Source organism: Orycteropus afer, unplaced genomic scaffold (genome assembly GCF_000298275.1).
Source record: "Orycteropus afer afer isolate SDZICR_OR568_19922 unplaced genomic scaffold, OryAfe1.0 scaffold00106, whole genome shotgun sequence".
NCBI classification, from domain to species: Eukaryota; Metazoa; Chordata; class Mammalia; order Tubulidentata; family Orycteropodidae; genus Orycteropus; species Orycteropus afer.
In genome coordinates, this window is record NW_006921693.1 from 3,231,238 (window position 1) to 3,249,716 (window position 18,479).

Sequence of the window (18,479 nt, forward strand, 5' to 3'; positions counted from 1 at the left end):
TTATGTGCCGTCGAGTCGGCCCCGACTCATAGCGACCCCTCCTTGGGTTTCCGAGGCAGTATCACTACGGAAGTAGGATTGCCCAACCTTCCTTCCGAGGAGTGGCTGGTGGGTTTGAACCGCCAGCCGTCTGGTTAGCAAGCAAGTGTCTTAGCCACTATGCTACCCTAGGTGCCAGAAATGTTTAAGTACTTGATTACTAACAGAAAGGTTGGTGGTTCAAACCCACCCAGAAGCATCTCAGAAAAAAAGGCCTGGGCATTTGTTTCCAAAAGGTCATTGCCATGAAAACCTTACAGAGTCCATGTCTACTCTGTGAACATGGGGTGGCCAGAGGTCAGAATTAACTCTAGGAACTTTTTTTTTTTTTAAGGTCCATTAGAAACTTCTGACTTCCAGAACTGTAAAATTTGTGTTGTTTTAAGTATTAAACATGTAGTAATTTGTTACACCAGCAAGAAAAAAAATAATACATTGGGCTTAAGTGTAATGTTAGAAAATATATTCTCAGGTCATAATATCTGCATTAACTGAAGCCAGGCTCAGCATAGATGAAAGTGGGTGTATCTCTGGAAACATTAAGTAGGTATAGAGACAGACACAGTAGTAAAGTGGAAGATGGGGTAGACAAGGGGTCAAATACAAGCTCTTATCCCAAAGAGTTGCTTAGAGCAAGAATGGAAAATAAAAGCAAAATTCCTTAGCATAGACACCTGGAATTTAATAAGTGTTCTGGTGGCATACTGCCTAAGGCATCTGACTGCTAACAAGAAGGCTGGTAGTTCAAACCCACCAGCCACTCCTCAGAAGGAAGATTGGGCAATCTACTTCCGCAGTGATACTGCCTCAGAAACCCAACGAGGGGTTGCTATGAGTTGGATCCGACTTGATGGCAGTGTTTTTTTTGTTTTTTTTTTTTAATATGGGGTTAAAAGTGGTTTGTTGAAGTGTTGACTCTCCTGTAGGCAAAGAAATTCCTTGGAGGGTACAGACTTCAGAAGACACATTGGTTCTCCCTGAAGACATTTTGGTACAGGTAAAGTTGGATTATGCTGCATATCAAGCAAAGCCTTGAAGTGGGGATAAGGGTGTACTTGAACAGGAGTTGGTAAAAGGAAAGAGAGCAGGTGAGTGGTGGCCTTCTTACCCTGGTCCCACCTGTTTGCCTGGCTGTGCTTACAAAAGCTCCAGGGATTCTTAACACCAGCTGAACATGCTACTTCATTCTACCTCCAGCTGCCTCTCTGAGTCACTGCCCAGTGCTCTGCCCGGCAGCCATAGCCAGAGAACTGAGATAGACTCTAGTGCTTACTCATCTCTGTATTTCCAGCTTGTAGTATAATGCCCAACAAATAGCAAATTCCTAATAAATCTTCATTAAGTGAATGAACAAAGGACAAGCTTCTACTTTTAAAAGATTTACAGACTCATTGCAATGTGAGAGTATTACAAGGCAGTGAGTAATCTTCTGCTGAGATTTGTGGTCCAGATTAATGGTTCCTAAAAGCTGATCCACAACAGTCCATCAACTGGTGTCAAGCCAGTAAAGATGCTTGGTCTCCACCCTGTTGATTTTGATTCAGTAGGTCTTGGGTAGGGCCTGGGCTAGGTCTCTGTAACAAGAGCCTCAAGGACCCCACTTTCCAGGAGGTCTGTGAACTCTTGGTCTTGGCCTCAAAGGTGGCAATGATCATAATGGACAAAGGTGATTAGAGAAAGATTCCTTGAGAAGTTGGGATCTGAACTGAACTTTCAAGCCTGGGCAAGTTTGGACAGATGAATGTAGAAGGGACATCCAGGACAAAGATACAGAGAATTGCAGTATTCTGTCTCATTGGCCCTTTCCACCTGAAGTGCCATTCAAAATATGATCACTTATTTATGCATTTCAGATGCTCCAAAATGTAGGATCTTAAATGACAATCATTGCTTATTTATCTCTTATGGTTTCTGAGGGTCAAGACTCCAGAAGCAGCTTGGCTGCCCTTCTCTGACTTGGTGTCTCTTACGATGCTTCAGTCAGATGATGGCCGGACTAGGGTCATCTCATAGGATTGTATGAAGTTATTTTTAGATGTGATTAACACTGACAATCAGTTGACTTTAAGCAAAAGAGTTTATCCTCAGTCATTTCAGTGGAAGTCATGCAGTCAGTTGAAAGGCCTTAAGAGGAAAATGAGGTTCCTGAGGAAGAGGAAATTCCACCTATGTACTTCAACTTCAGTTCCTGCCTGAGAGTTTCCAAGTCTGACAGCCTGCCCTACAAAATTTGTACATGCCTATGCAGATCTTACAATTGCAAAAGCTAATTCCTTGCAATACTTAATCTACTCATCCGCTTACTGGCATGTATCTTGCTGGTTCTGTTTCTCTGGTAGAACCCTGACTATTCATATTTTGGTATCAGGAGCTCTCTTGGCCTGATCTCAGATGGAAGACATCCCCTCAAAAGACTAGGGGTTAGACTAGCTGGGACTCCTTAGGCATTTCTTGCCAAACTGATGGTCTCTACAGTGTGGTGGGGGTTGTTGGGCATCTTACATGGTGAGTAGGGCTCCAAAAGCACATGTTCTGAAAGAGGCAGGAAGACAAAAGGAAAGAGAATCTACAGAGTAGTATACATGTGGCTCCAAACTTCTAGCCAAGTGAGCAGATGAACTGTGCATGGACAGGAAACTCATGACCGGTGGAAGTACTGATCTTTAGCTAGACACCCAGAGGTTATTCAGTGCTGGTAACTGGTCAACAATACGCATTGTATGCTACACAGAAGGATCTCATGCACACACAAATACCAACTTCAAATGGTGCGCTTTATCACAGGGGAAGCTATATCACAGGGAAACACAATAAAGTCTTCAATTCTTTCAGCAGTCATCAATGCTCTTGGAAGGTCAGGGATCATGTTTATTAAAGAGTTAGTTTTGTACAGTGGAAAGGTCCATGTAATCTGAAGCCAAAGACTTGCATCTCATGCCTATCACCCAAACAACTCCGTGATCTTGGGCAAGTCCTTAACCTTTCTGATCTGGCGATTTATTTCTCTATCTTCATCTCCTATGTCTTCTTCCAGCTTCACAGTTCAGTATTTGGATTACTTACTGTTTCTCCAAAGCTCAAAACTCTTTTATGCCTCTGTCTTTACACACTGTGGTCCTTCCTCTAGAGACACTTCCCTTCCCTTGTCCCCTCCCCACCCCTCATCCATTAGTTCTGTACAATCACTTCTTAGTGTTATCTGATCTTTATTCCTCATGCCTGGGTCAGAGCCCACCCTCTGGGCTCTCCCAAGTGCCCTGCATGCATCAGTATCATTACCCAGGTGTTTCTGTCTTCACTGGACTAGGAGCTACTTAAGGACACATGCCCTGTTTTTCACATGCATGTTGTCAGGGAAATGGTGACTCAATATCTTTAACTTGCATAATGTCCGACATGTAATAATTTATCAATATTTATTGAGTGTAGCTAAATGAATAAATGTATGAAGGGAGGAATGAATTGTTTTAAAATGTGGCCCATCTATCCTTTGACCTGATTGGACACTAACACATTAGATGTCGGATGGTATTGGCTAAATTACCTCTTCACAGTCATTGCATTGTCAAGGCTGGAGAAAACAAATGGCACGGAAAAAGTTGTGAGAGGATGACAGCACAGACTTTGTCTTTTGACTCTATTTTCCTCTTTCTTGCAAAGAACTCTGCAGAGATGAAGGCCAGCTTGGAGAAGCACCATGTTTATTTCTTTGTATCAAGTGCACAGTGCCTTCTACTTCTTGGCACTAGGGATGGTATAACATCTTTTTCTGCTTCAGTAAGATGTAACAGTGGGTTACATCTGGGTGGTACAAATGGTTAATGCTCTTGGCTGCGAATCAAAAGGTTGATGGTTTACGTCTACCCAGAGGCACCCTGGAAGACAGTTTGGAGATCTACGTCCAAAAAAATCAGCCACTGAAAACTCTCTGGAGCATGGTTCTACTCTGGCCCATATGGGGTTGCCATGAGTCAAAACTGAATTCACAGCAACTGATTTAAGATGGAACAGAAGGAGAATTCATCCCTGGTGGGCTGCAAACACCTATCAAGTGAAGGGAAATGGGAATTTGATTCTCCTCTAAGCTCACTCTGCCTTCATGAGATAGGACCAAACAGAACTGGCGGCCTCCCCATGTTTTTTTCTCACTGCCAGCAAGATGCCAAGCTAGGATGTGGACTGTGGCCACACAGAGCTCAGCGGTGAGTTTGCTCTTGCCGTTCACTCATAATTTGATTTCACTTCTCTGATCTTCAGCTTCCTCCTCCATGAGCTGAACATGGTGACCTCACCACACTCGGCTCAACTGATAACTGTTGTGAAGATTTATATTCCCTAGCGGAATCACTCAGCCTGTTTTCTAACACACAGTAGGTGCTCACAAATATTAATCCCCTCTTTATCCCACCTGGCCTTCTTCAGAAGAAAACATCCTAGCCATCCATGATAAAGAAGTCATCTCTAGCTTTTCTGCTTAGTAAGGCCGGGTGGGGCTCTGGGTATCTTGTGTATCTCTCTGGCTTGCACACTCAGGCACGCCCTTTCAGAGCTCTGTTTCCTTAACCTCAAGTTATGTAATGAGTAGGTGTAGGACCTTGGATTGATTTCCACAAGGACCTGTTTCAAAATCCCTGCTGATTGCTCCAGGGCTCTGAGTGTGTGTATGAAAGAGCATGGCCCACACATGTTCCCCGCTTGAAGCACCAGCCCTGAATTAGGTCATGCTATCATTGCATTTTCTTACCATTTCACAAGCTGCTGCTATGGCAGCAGGTTAAAATCTTGAGAATAAAACAAGTGCAGGCGGTTGCTTAGTCTTGCTCTGTATTTACACATACATGTTGACAGGAAGTGGTGACTCCTTCCCTGTGCTGGAATACAACAGGTAAGCTGGTTCCTAATGACTTTACTTCACAGATGAATCTTCCACAGCTGAACATAATCTCTGGAATTATTGGGCATGTTAGGAAGAGTTTTGACCTGTTCTGACCCTAGGGTACCATTGGGTAACATTTAGTTGAAGAATACATAGACAGTATCCAAAACACCCTCCCAAACCTGTGGGACGTGAAATAAATGGTTGATGATTCAAAGATTGGTGAGAATGCCCAGTGAAAGTTACTGCCTACTGTGTGCCAGATGCTTTTTCTACATTTTCTTTAATCCTTATGCCAACCTTGCTTATTTTATAATCAGTTAAGTGATTTTTCCAAGGTTCCATTGTTAATAAACAGCAGAGATGGGACTCAAATCGAGACACGTCAAACAATGTCCAGCTACCTTCCAATGGGTCACAGGGCCACCCTAGAGTTGAATCAGGTGTTCTGCTTGCCCCACAGCCCCCCTCCCTTCTTTAACACCTGTCATTTGAAGAACTCCTCACTAGGTATGGATTTACTGGGACTGTCAGTCACTGTGCCACCTTTTCCTCTCTCTCTGCCGTAAGTATGCTCTTTTCTAGCATGCTGGATCTGAAAGAAGTCACACTTGCATAGAAGCTGGCTGTTCCTACCAGTACAGAAGTTGAAAGAACATCAATTTTGAAACACTCCCTTCTGAGATCCTGTTTCCTTGGTTGCTCTTCCTGCCTTCTTGCTGTTTCTCTCTTTACTTCTGCCAATTACCCATAGATAATCTTACAGTATATTCCTTAAAAAAAAAAAAACAAACTTATTTTTAATTTTTTACTTTTGCCAGCCTCAGAAGTTTCTGTTGCATACAAGCAAATAGCCTAAGGGATGACTATGCTGTGGAACACCCCACACTGCATTGCGTAAATGCTGTGACCACATCTTCAGAGAGTTGGTTTCTAAACTTTACAAGCATTAAGATCACCTGGAGGGCTTATTAAAACACTGATAACTGGCCCAACCCCAGAGTTTCTGTTTTGTATTTTTTTTCCAGAATTTAAACTTGTTTAGAATTAAGGTCAAATGGCAATGTCCTAGAAACATAAGCTTTGTCCCTCCCCATCCCCCGCCTTCATTTTTAACTTTGAAAATTTGTAGCCCTGCTGGTTACCAAACTCATTTATAAATTTAGAGTGGTCCACAATATTCAGAAGGCTGGGAACTACCACTGACGTAGGCCAACTTCTCACTCATGCATTCAACGATTATTGCTGGAGTCTACTATGTGCTAGGAGCTCTAGTGGCATAGTGCCTAAGGCACTTGACTGCTAACCAAAAGGCTAGCAGTTCAAACCCACAAGCCACTCCTCGGAAGGAAGACTGGACAATCTACTTCTGGAGAGATACCACCTCAGAAACCCGAGGGGTCGTTATGAGTCGGAACCATCCCAACAGCAGTGAGTTTTACTGAGTGCTAACAGATGAAGCACAAATAAGAGAAAGAAAAATTAGTGCCCTCAGGAAGCTCACATGAGTATAACTGACAAGTTAAATGAGTTGTAATTTAAGTGGTGCTAGGTCTTCTGGAAACATGAGGATGAGACTGTCTGGGGAATTTGTTGCTGAGAGAAGACTGCTGTTGTTACCATGTGCCATCAAGTTGATTCTGATTCACAGTGACCTTGTGACAGAGTAGAAATGCCTCATAGGGTTTCCAAGGCTGAAATCTTTATGGGAGCAGATTACCAGGTCTTTTGTCCCATGGAGAGGCAGGTGTGTTTGAACCACTGACCTTTCGGTTAGCACCCAAGCACTTAACCATTGTGCCACCAGGGCTTCTGAGAGAAGATTACAGAGGATGTTTTACAACATTTAAAAATCTATAAACAGATTAACAATTGGCACCTTCCCTTTTATCTCATTGCTTTATTGTATTTGCACAAAGAGGTTTCATTCTAGTCTCTCAGTAGCTACTCTTCCAACACCCAGTCCCACTACCTGACGCCCCCAAGCCCAGTCGGAACCATCAAGGGACCATGATTGATCAGGTTACCCAAACTGATGCATAGTCTAATCACTTCTGATCAAGCAGATGACTGACAGAAAAGGAAAGAGGACTCTCCATCAGCTTTGTCTTTCCAGTCACCAAACAATGCTGTTTCCTGGGGTAAACCAAAAAACCAACTTCATGGCCATCAAACTGATTCTGACTCAGGATAGAACTGCCCCATAAGGTTTCCAAGCATACAATCTATGGAATAAGACCACCACCCCTTTGTCCCATGGAGCAGCTGGTAGGTTCAAACCACTGACCATTCATTTAGCAGCCGAGCACTTAACCACTGTGCCTCCAGGGCTCCTTTTCTGGGGTAGAGTCCACAAATGCTTCCACTACTTGTTAACTATCTTCTCTATAGTATTATTGGTGCGTGAGTTTCACTATATTAGAGGCAAAATCACTGATTTTGAGAATAATATGGATTCTAAAGGAAGGAACATCACCATTGACAAAAACAACCAATCAAATCAACAAAAATAAAAAACAACTGCATCTTAAAAGTGAAGATCAAAACAGTAGGATGACTTTGGTCAAGGTAATGTTTGTAACTAGAAGGGATCATATCCTCTGAAGTGAGTATGCTAAAAGGTTACTGCAGTCATTTGCATTAAGCAATAGGACTAGAAAACCCAAGATCTTTGGAATAGGGGGGTTGGGTGTTTGTGTGTTTTAATATCTGAGTCTTAGCAATCAAGAAATAGTGGCTAATGTGAATTAAAAAGATGCATTAATGCATCGAACCAAACATCCTATCTCAGTAAATTTATGCCAAGGAATTTACAGCAAAGAGCATTCCGGGCATAAAAGTCTATTGTAGTATTATGTATAATAGCAATTTGGACCCAACCTGAAGGCCCTAAGTGGTTTACAAATTATGGTACAGTGTGTAGTGTAAGAATAATAATCCTGAAGACTGTGGAACCATGAGGAAATGTTTGTAACGAAATGTTAAGAAGAAAAATAGCAAAGCATGCACTAATATACACACAAATATGTAAAATGGGCCAAAACAACAACAACAACAACAACTAAGCTATAAATAAACAAGAATAGTAAGTAGTATTAAGATGGTGGCCTGATGAGTGGATTCTTTACATAAATATCTCTTTGATGCTGTTTTATATTTCATGCAGAGAGAGAACTGAAATCAAATCTTGGAGGAAGAATTTAATTTCCATCTGTCTCTAAAATAAACCATGTAAAGCAAAAGAAAACTTAGTTTTAAGGAAAAGAATGGATGGTCGATGCAAAATTAAAAAATAAAGCATCACTGGTGATGAGGTTTGGTTCTGGCATCACAGGGTGTGTATTGGGATGGGAGCAGCACTCGTCTGGCTAGCTCAGATGTGAGGATACTTAGTTCAGGCAATTAGTTCCCCAGCCACTTGGCTGTGAATAGGCCATCTCAGCCCAAAGCTTCAGTAACCTTAGAGGAAAGTGTGCTCATTACAGCAAATGCCATGGCCTTAGCTCCAGTGCAACCCACTTGTTCCTGTCATGCTGCACCCTCTGTGGACTGCATCAGCTTCCTTACTGCCACCCGGAGAGGGCCCCTGCAATTAAGCTCTTCACAGCTGAACAGTGAGAAACATAACCAGGGCATCTGAATTTTATACTTTTCTCTGCCTCTCTCCCCGTCTCTTCTCTCTCTCTCTCTCTCTTTCTCAACAGTGAAGCAAACAAGACAAAAGTCCATTTCTGACATGATTGACATAGTGGATCCAGACATCAGGTGCCTGGATGGCCCCAATATTCCCAGATTACACAAAATGCACTATCTCATAGAAAAAGAAACTCAAAGCCACCCAACGGCCATCCCAACGCTTCTCCAATGTCTTCTCTTCTGCTCTGCGTCCTGCCTCCTCCTTGTGGTCTCTCTTTTTGGTCTTGTAGAATTTAAATGCCTCCCCTCTCCCAACAAGCAGACCTAGGGGTAAGAAACCACACAAGATGACATCACAACAAGCAACTGAATGCTGCTATTACACATCTCAGTCTCTCTGTTCCTGCATCTTAAATGTTGGTTAATAGCTACTGTTATTCCCTCTGTCCCTGGGTCATTCCAGCTCTCAGGATCTTGTTGCTGGCTGCCACTTCTCCTCATAGCTTCCCGCCACCTTGTTACACCCTTGTTTTCAATATCTCCTCTTAATTTCTATATTTCTCTTTTCAAGCCATCATTTTGAACTTCCCATGCAGCTCAGAACTCTTATGTTAAATTTACCGAGCAATGTAATATTCTGTGTGTTAGTCCTCTATCTTCCAGACATTCTAGGCCTGTCTTTATACAACCAAAAGGCACATCACTATGTTTATTAATAACCAGATAGACTGAGAATTCCCCAACTCATCAATTCCTGGTGACTTTTGGTTCAACAGTGCTTCCCATAATCTTTCCTGTCACATTTTACCACCAGCAACAAGAAGGAACCAGACTGTACCTTCAACACTTGGCTTGGGAATCTCCTCAGCCAAGTTCACTATTTACAAGTTTTGCTTTTCACATAACTGCAGGACACAATTCATGTAAGCATTCTGTCACTACAGAAGGAGGAACTCCTCTCCTCCAGCTTCCCATACCATGTTCCTCATGTGCACGTGAGCGCTCACTGGCAGCACTCTTCACGTCCATATGTCTACCAACCGTCTGCTCAGGGTGATCTAGCTGTTCCTCTGGGATGATACATGCTTTGTCTACCATGCTTCTCACTTCCTCCGGCTCCTAACTGGCAAAGCCACCCACAGCCATATTTCTATTCCTAGTTGTCTTTTCAAGGGTATCTAGGCTTGTTCTCTAAGGCTCCTCAAAATTATTCCAGCCTCTTCTCATTGCTCAGATTCCAAAGCAACTTCCATGTTTGCAGTTAGTTGTTCCAGAAGCATCTCACATCCAGATACTAAAATCTGTATTCGTCTCCTATTGCTGCTGAAACAAATTTCCACAAACTTACTGGCTTAAAACAACACAAATTTATTACCCTACAGTTCTGGATGCCTCGGAAGGAAGGTTGGAAGATTGTAAGCTTTATGGAAGGAGCCCTGGTGGTGCAGTGGTTAAGAGCTTGGCTCCTAACCAACAAGGTAAGCAGTTTGAACCCACCATCTGTTCTGTGGAAGAAAGATGTGGCAATGTGCTTCTGTAAATGTCTTGGACACCCTATGGGGCAGTTCTAGTTTGTCCTATAGGGTCACTGTGAGTCAGAACGGACTCAATGGCAACAGGTTTGGCTGTTGGTTTTAATCTTTATGGAAGATAAAGCTAAAGTGGGTTCAAACAGCTAACATTTCAGTTAGCAGCTGAGCACTTTAACCACTGCACCATCAGACCATTCCAAAAGGTCACAGGCTTGAAAAGGCTATGGCACAGTTTTATTCTAAATGCATGGGTCATCATGAGTACGAATGAATGGCAACTAACAACAAAGATTGGTAGCTATTATCATTTGTAGGCTTATTCGATGAATGTAAATTAAATATCTACATATACTAGGCACTACATTGGAAATACAATAGAGAAGTAGACATACAAGATTTTTGCTCGTGGAGTTTACAGTCAAATAAAAGATACAGTCTATTAAATACACAAATAAAATACAATGAGGTAGAATGTGGAGAAAAAAAAAACATACCACCACACAGAGAAGGGAACTTATCTATTCAGGGCTGCTTAAAGAATATCCAGAATCTTCTGGATGAGTTAGGATAAAGGGGACAAAATGGTCTATGAAGGGAGTAAGTCCGGAGGGAGGTCCACACTTGGCCAGATGGACGATCTGAAAGAAAGTCTGAATAAATATTAGCAAGAGCGGGTAGGTCTGGTGAGGGAGAAGCAAGCAGAAGCGAGCTGAGGTTTTAAATTGCATTAAATAATTTAGACGTCCTGTGTGGGCAGAGAGGAGACCATGAATGGTTCTTAATCCTTGAAGGGATGTGAACAGATTTTCATTTGAGAATCATCACTTTAGTTATGAGCTAGAGGCCCTACTAGCAAATGCTATTAAGTAGGAAATAAATTATATATTTGTATCTCTCTACATAACTAGAAAATTATCTTATATGGGGAAATGTAGAAATTTTCTTCTAAGTTACTCAAATAGAACAGAACAATAATAAAGATATTACATACCAGAGCTTGTAGGATGTAGCTAAAGCAACATGTAGAAGAAATTTTAGCCCAGAATACTTGTATTAGGAAGGAAGGGCAGTTGAAAATTAATAAGCCAAGTATCTAATTTAAGACACTAGGGGGAAAAAAAAAAGGAAGCAAACAATAAAGATGTATTGAAGGAAATGAGACACTGCCCAGATTCCCTGCAATGAAATATTTGCTGCTTGGAATATACTGCTTGGAATGCTGATAGCATTCAGCTGGCATCGCCTTCAGAGCCTTGCCCAAGGTCATGCTCCTTCCGGAGGCAGCCTACATGCAGTCACTGATGAAGCAGGGGTATGCAGACTCAGCCCTGTTGGGCCAATGCAGGACATTGCTGATGGGCCATTTTTGCCCCAGAACTCCCTGCAGGGTTGGTGGAAGCTGTCAGGTCAACATGGCTGCTTCTCCCTCTGCCCAATCCTGCTTCCTTCCACATTCTCCACAGTGTGGATCCCAGTGTTGTTATTATTGGGTGCTGTCAAGTGGATTCCAAGTCATAGTAACCCCAGATGACAAAGTAGAACTGTCCCATAGGATTTCCTAGGCTGTGATCTTTATGGAAACAGATTGCCAAATTTTTCTCCTGCAGAGCTGCTGGGTGGGTCCAAACAGGCAACCTTTTGGTTAGCAGCTAAGTGCTTAACCACTCACCATCAGGGCTCCTTGTTGTTGTTGTTGTTGTTATGTGCTGTTGAGACGCCCCCAATCATAGAGACCCTTCCTTGGGTTTCCGAGGTGGTATCACTATGGAAGTAGATTGACCAACCTTCCTTCCGAGGAGTGGCTGGTGGGTCTGAACCGCCAGCCTTCTGGTTAGCAGTCAAGTGCCTTAGGCACTACACCAGCAGAGCTCCTGGGCTCCTTAAGTACTCCCTAATAAACGTTCAGCTAAACTAGGGAAGAAATATACAACCGAGTTAATCAACAAAGCCAAAATATAGTTTATTCACAAAACTAATAAAAGTAGTGAATGCCTACCAAAACTGGTCAAAAAAGTGACAAAGAAGACATAACTGGCAGTTACTGAAGAGATTAAAAAGATAATGAGGAAAGCAAGAACAAATTTTATCAATTAATACTGAAGCACAGATAAACGAGAGAGATTTATATAAACATGTTGTTGTTGTTGCTGTTGTTTTGCCATCAAGTCAGCCCCGACTCATAGCGATAACGCTTATCAAACCCGACTCAACAAGAAATCAAGGACTTGATTATTTCTATACACAGAAAAGACATCAAACTAAGTATTTTAAATCTACTGATAAAAAAACACTGGGTCAGATGGTTATCTGGATTAGTTTTACCAAATGTTCAAAAACAAATAATTCTAATCTTAAATAAACTCTTCTAGAATACAGCGAGAAAAGGCATACTTCCAACTCATTTTATGAAACTAGAATAATCTTTGTAACAAACCTAAAAAGTTATCAGAATGAAGGAAAGGTGTAAACTAGTGTCATTCATAAATATAGATGCAAAACCTAAGTAAAATGCCAGCCAACTTAACCCAACAGTAGCTAAAAAGGAGAATTTACCAAGACCAATTTAGGATTTTTTTCTAAGAAAATCAGGGTTGCTTTAACACGAGTACTGTTGTGACTCATGCATTGCTGTGATGCTAGAAGCTATACCACTGGTATTTCTAACATGATCAGGATCACCATGGTAGCCAGCTTTCAGCAGAGCTTCCACACTAAGACACAGTAGGTGATCTCCTTTCTGGTTATCTACTTCCAAAAAGTATCTAATGGAACCCTATGGATCACAACAGACTACTGTCTGACACAGCGCTGGAAGATGAGCCCTAGAACTGTGGCTACAATGGACTCAAGCATGTCAATGATCAGAAAGACGGCCCAGGACCCGGATCATTTTGTTCTGTTGTCCATGGGATCAGCTCAAGTCAGAGCCAACTCAGTGGCAACTGACAACAACAATCACATTAACAGATCAAAGTGGAAAAGAAAAATTCAATGATCATCTCAAAAGACAGAGAATAATCATCTAATAAATGTTCATGTCCAGAAGCCATCTGGCTGCTAACCAGAAGGCTGGTGGTTTAAACCCACCAACCACTCCTCAGAAGGAAGACTGGGCAATCTATTTCTGGAAAGATACCCCCTCAGAAACCCAAGGAGGGGTCGCTATGAGTTGGATCCAACTCTAAGGTGATGAGTTTGGTTGTGTTTTCATTCCTGACAAACTTCTTCACGAACTACAGAAGAGAACTTCCAACCTTGATAGAGGAAATTTACCAAAGCTTAATACAAACATCAGATTAGGAGGCTACTTCAATAATCTCCCCAAGAGCTGGTGGTCTCCTACATTACAGGGGGGACCTTTATTAGAATGGTGGCCTGTTTGCGGTGACAGTGGGAGATGAAAAGAAATGGAGACGTGGGAAATATTTTTTGAGACACAGCTAGCCTAGGGCTCTACCCATAAAAGATATTCAAAACCTGCTTACTGACTGCTGGACAAGAGAGTCGTAAGTATTTGCTACCATTTTACAGTGGTGATTATAATAGTGGACATTATTCCAGCACCTGGAAGGTTTCTGCGTGGAGTTGTGCCCTGGTCATGATCCATTCAAGGTGCTGCTGGATCAATCATTACATTCTTCATATTCAGCTGCAAAAGAGTTCATTTGTTCAAAATTCAAACTAGGATTTTTCAGTATAAATTTGTTCTGGGCAATTACCTTCCTTGAATCATAGCCATAACAACAGATTGCTCTAAATCATATAATTTTCCTTCCAGTGATTGAAAAACACAGTGCAAACATTTGTCCTTAAAGGGCATGATGGGGTAGAGAGGGAAGGCCACTAGACTAGGCCTGAAGGGGATGAGGTCTTAGTCCTGCCTGGGTTATTCACCAGCTATGTGACCTTGGTCAGGACTCAACATTTTAGGCCCCTAATCCTACTACAAGATTTATTACATGATTTATTTATTCATTCACTGAGTGTTTATTAAGAACTTATTACATGTCAGGCATTATGCTTCAGCTCATGTTATATGCAGGTTAGGGAAATCAATAGTAATAGGAGACATTGGAATCTGTTGTTAAAGTAATTTGCTATACAAAGGCTGGGTGTGAGGAGTGTGTTTGCACTCTGGTAGCATAGTGGCTAAGACACTTGACTACTAACCAGAAAGCTAGTGGTTCAAACCCACCAGCCACTCTTTGAAAGGAAGAAGGGGCAATCTATTTCCGTAGTGATACTGCCTCAGATACTGACTCATAGGGGTCACTATGAGTCGGGTCCAACTCGAAGGCACATAACAACAACAACAGGCCCTAGGAAGGAGTTCTGGTGGCATAGTGCCTAAGGCATTTGACTGCTCACCAGAAGACTGGAGGTCCAAACCCACCAGCCACTCATGGTACTGAGTTTGGTTTTTTTTGGTTAGACCCTAGGAGGACAGAGGTGATGATAGAGTTCAGTACTAAATTTCAGTACTGAGTTCATGCAATTTCTTCGCAAAATAGTGGGAAAAACGATGAGTCCTAATTGGCCCTAACTATATGGACAGCCTTGATCAAGCCTGTCAATTACCTTCCTAGGGGTTCCTGAAACAGAAGCTTGGGTACAGGGCATTTATTTGGAATTTGATCCCACCTAAGGGAGGGGACTCCTTGGAAGGAAGGTTGGGCAATCTACTTCCGTAGTGATACTGCCTCCGAAACCCAAGGAGGGGTCACTATGAGTAGGATCCAACTTGACGGCAGTGTGTTTGGTTTTTGGTTTTAAGGGAGAGGAGGGAAGGGGAGGAGCTCTGGTGGTGCGGTGTAGTAAATTACTTAGTGTGGCTTTTCTAACCATAAGTCTTTGTAAACTCCAAGGTGGGATTTTCTATGAGCAACTAAGGAGCTCCTGATTGCTGAAGTTGTCCACCTGGAGTATTTCTGTTGGGAGTGGCACAAAACAATGTTCTGGGAGGTGCCCACTCTCTCTCAAGTGCTTAGAGTTCTGATGCTATGATTGGCTAGTTTGACCTCTCTGCACAGCTCAAAAAGGAGGCCTCCTAGAGGCAGAACTCTCTCTGACTGCTGGTTGAGGAAGACATGCTGCTGAAAGAGACACGCGTCCTGGAAAGAGACATGTGCTGCTGGGAAAGAGACGCAAGAGACATGCGTTGTTGAGTAAGACACCGAGGGACATGCACTGCTGGGGGAGAGACTGTGAGAGACTTGGTTGAGAGACGGTGGGCTGGGAAAGAGACTGAGCGTTTTTCCTGAACTTGAATTGTAGCCCAGTGCTTCCCTAATAAACTCCATAATCTGTGAGTTCTGTGTGGCCACTGCAGCGAATTATCGAACCCAGGAGAGAGGTGGTGGGTGCTTTGGGAGGAACGGTTGGAGAAAGGGCTAGAGGGAGGCAGCATATCTGGCCTTGCAGTAATAGGCCTTGGGTTACTGCTGGTAATCCTGTCTTCCTCTTGTGGGATTAGAGGAGGTCGGAACATGTGGCCTCCTTGTCGTTTTTGTAGGTGGTGTAGTGCCTAACTCATGTGACTGCTAACCAGAAGACTGGAGGTTCGAACCCACCAGCCACTCCTGGCAGTGAATTTGGTTTTTTTTTTTTTTGGTTAGGCCCTAGGAGGACAGAGGTGATGACAGAGTTCAGTACTAAGCTTCAGTACTGAGTTCATGCAATTTCAGTTCATGCAAGTTCAGCCACTCCGTGAAAGGAAGACTGGGCTATCTACTTCTGTAAAGATTTACCACCTCAGAAACCCAAAGGAGATTGCTGTGAATCATCATCGACTCGATGGCAGTGACTTTGGTTTGGCTTAAGGGAGGGGAGGGGCAAGGGGACAAGGGAGGGCTGTTGTTGTGTCTCCTTGAGTCAATCTGGACTCATGGTGGCCCAATGTGACAGAGCAGAACTGCCCATAGGGCTTCCTAGGACACAGGTCACCAGCCTAACTTCCAAGAAACTGCTAGGCAGGTTCAAATCACCAACTTTTTCATTAGCAGTCTAGTGCTTAACCATTGTGCCATCAGAGTACCTTGCAGGGGAGGGAGACAGCCACTAAAGTGTGTGACAGTGAGCTGTTACCAACATCTGGCACTCAATCCCTCCAGGACCATCTCTGTTTCACATACACCTCAGCATTGTCCTGCCCAGGGACAGAGCACCTGGTATATTTGTCCATTGACTCTTTCCTCCAACTGTGAGAGTCATGGGCACTTCTGGGCTGCCCTGCCTAGGGGTTAAGAGCCCGAAGGTGAATTTGGAGGATGTGGGATAGTGAAGCAACAGCATCTGCTCTCTTCCCTAATCTCAGTTTTACTGTGCAGATCTAGAAAATAAAATGATCTTAGACCTTACAGGACAACTGTGGGCATTATATTTTTTTCCACATCCCTATTTAGGAAGGAATATTTCCCATAAGAGCTTCTGGGGTGAGGGTAGGGAGTTAGGAGTGTGTGAGCAGAGGAAGAGTGACAGCTATGAGGATATGCAGCATGTGGTTCTCCCAGTACATAATCCTATGACCTGGGAAACAGGAGTTACAAGCCTGCTTTGCCCTCGTAACCTTCTTCGAGCAGGATCCAAGGGAGGATTTTGCTAGGAAGTTGATGAAAGAGGCCAGGTAGAAAGTCTGGGTTCATCGTAAATGTTATTTAGCTTAGGCACTTCAAAAGCACTTATTGGAGAAACAGGACAGGCGAATCCACATCTTTCACCCCTGTCAGAGTCTTACCCTGGGGGACAGAATCTAGTTAGGGCATTTGTTGACCTGTGACTCACCTGGCATGAGACATGTTTGAGGAGATTTGACAACTCAGCATCAAGTTCCAGGGCTGCTATTTTCCTTTCTGGTGGAGGGGCATCTTCAGCTGGGGCTGCTGAAGGACAGTGGCTCTCAAACCTGAGGGTGCATTACCTGGAAGGCTTATTGAAATAGCTGGGCTTCTTCCTCGGAGTTTCTGAGGCAGCAGGTTTGGGGAGGGACCTAAGAATTGGCCTCACTAACAAGCTTCCAGGAGTACCTGGATGGTGTGACTGGTTAACATATTCATTAGATGTTCAAGTTCACCCAGAGGAACCTCAGAAAAAAGGCCTGGTGATCTACTTCCAAAACCTCACCCACTGAAAACTCTATGGAGCACAGTTCTACTTTGGCACACATGAGGGTGCATGAGTCAGACTCCATGGCAACTGGATGATGGTGAAAAATAAGCTCCCAACTCAGGCTAATGTCACTGGTCCCAGGATCATATCTTGAGAGCCACTTGTATAGGAGAAACTACAGTTCTGTGAATGAGTGAAAGAAGGCAGTTAGGGAAATTGTTAACTGCTCCAGTGAGCACTGGATAATACATGTAAGACCCAACTCAGAGCCAGCCTCCTCCCCCTGGTCATTTGTGAGATGTCACTGTAGGTTCATCATGTCAGACATTTTTATTTCCTTTATGTCCTTCATGTTGTCCCATTATTAACCCACAACACACATACAACTTTATCACCTCCCTGGATTGAGACTACCCTTCCAAACCAAGGATGTCCTTAGAAGAGAAAAGTGGATTTCACTAATAACTAGACCATGCATGAAAGAGAAAATGAGAAAAAGTGGAAAAAGGAAAAAGAAGGATGGTGGGAAGAAGAAAAAAGCAAAGGAGGAAACAAAGGTAGGCAGGAAAGAATATTCTCGAATCACTGTTATGTTCCAAGTCCTTTGCTTTGAATTCCACAAACTTTATAAGGTTGATATCTCAGAAAAGTTCTGTGAGACATTTATTATTATCCCCTTGAAGAAACTGAGATTGAAACACGTTACGTGATTTACCCAAGTGAACAAGACTTACAACAGCAGAGGCAGGACTCAAACCCAGAGGGGTTCAACTCCCAGTCCAGTGAAATTTCTACTGGTTTCTACTATCAGGAAAATTGTATCCACGTGGAGTAATGGAATTAATTAATTAATTTGGAACTGGGAAGCAAAGTCAGATGGATGAAGTAGTAGTGGCCTTAAATATTCAGTTGATCCTTGTATTTATCGTTAAGGTCTATGGACATGTTCTTGGCTCCCTGAATTCCAAGTAAACCTACAGTCCTTTTTATAGTGCTGTAAAAAGATGAGGGGTTACATGTTGTCAAGCTGATTCCAACTTACAGTGATCCTATATGGCAGCCCAATAGAGTTGCCTAGGCTGGAATCTTTATGGGAACAGATCACCAGGTCTTTCTCCCACGGAGCTGGGCTGAGTTTGAACAGCTGACAAGTGTTAGCAGCCAAGTGCTTAACCACTGCACCACCTGTGAGTGAGGGCCAGGTAATCTCCCTGCTTTTGTACCTGCTAACCTCACTGCCTGGGAAGCTCTCTCCACTCTACATCAAACCAAACTCAAACCTCTTGCCATCA